This window comes from Homalodisca vitripennis, chromosome 4 (genome assembly GCF_021130785.1).
Source record: "Homalodisca vitripennis isolate AUS2020 chromosome 4, UT_GWSS_2.1, whole genome shotgun sequence".
Classification (NCBI taxonomy): domain Eukaryota; kingdom Metazoa; phylum Arthropoda; class Insecta; order Hemiptera; family Cicadellidae; genus Homalodisca; species Homalodisca vitripennis.
Genome location: NC_060210.1, coordinates 45371386 through 45372652, shown reverse-complemented (window position 1 = coordinate 45372652; position 1267 = coordinate 45371386).

Genomic DNA, 1267 nt, shown 5'->3' with positions numbered 1-1267 from the left:
TTTCCTGTCTTGTCTTCAAGAAACTGAGAGTATTCAATAATACCACTGTAACTCCTTATCAACATGAGGTCAAGGTCCAGTCCCTCCAGCCCTTTTATCTCAGGCAAACATAAACTGGTTTAAGGAATACAAACAGTACTGTCACAGCAAAACTCCACAGTTTTGTATTTTTAATATCAGCTTGGTTTTTAGTCTACGTTATAATTTCGTCCACGTAAGATAAAGTTGAAAGTCTTCACTAGAAGGTACTGCAATAGTTTATAATTTTTTTTTACTTAAGTGTTTACATTTTATTCTACTAGTTTTAAAAATGCAATGTCACTTAGTGAGTTTTGAGAGAATCACCCTGCTTATGATGCGTGGGTATGGATATCTAGTTCGTCCCTATGAAGAAACAGCGCATTTGTTTAATGACACTTTTCTTGATAGACCCCCAATTAGTAAGTCAACAGTGTTTAAGACAGTAAAAAGATTTGAAGAAACTAGAACAGTCAAAGATCGCGAAAGAAGTGGCAGGCCTAAATCGGCGACAAATGAACAAACATCTTTGGATGTACTCCAAACATTTGTTGAAAATCCAGCACCTCGGCCCAGAGTGGCTGCAGAAGATCTTGATATGAGCAATACCTCAGTGTTGAATGTTTTACACAAAAACAAGTATCACCCTTTTTTAAAGTAACCCTAACCCAAAAACTTTCAGAGGATGATTTTGATCGAAGGACTGAATTTTGCGAAATAATGATGAGAAAGTGTGACGAAATTCAAAATTTTTTAAGTTCGATATTGTTTTTTCAGATGAAGCTACATTCTTTGTTAATGGACAAGTTAATAGGCATAATTGCCGTTACTGGGCCGACCATAATCCACACTGGATGATAGAAGGCCACACACAAAGGCCTCAGAAAGTGAATATGTGGGCTGGAATAATAAACAATAACATTGTAGGACCGTTTGTTGTGATAGATGTTAATCTAACAGGTGAAATTTATTTCAATATGTTGACAAATAACATTTTGCAGCAGTGCGTGCTCTTCTTGGGGCAAATTTTTAATGCAGTATGGTTTCAGCAAGATGGAGCACCGCCCCATTACTATTTGCGGGTGCGCAACCGTTAGATGAAGTGTTTCCTAAACCGTTGGATATTGGTCGCAGGGGTACCGTTGAGTGGCCGGCTAGGTCACCGGATCTTAATCCACTAGATTTTCTTTTTGTGGGGATTCTTAAAAGATAATGTGTATAAAACTAAACCAGCCAACATTGAGGAGCT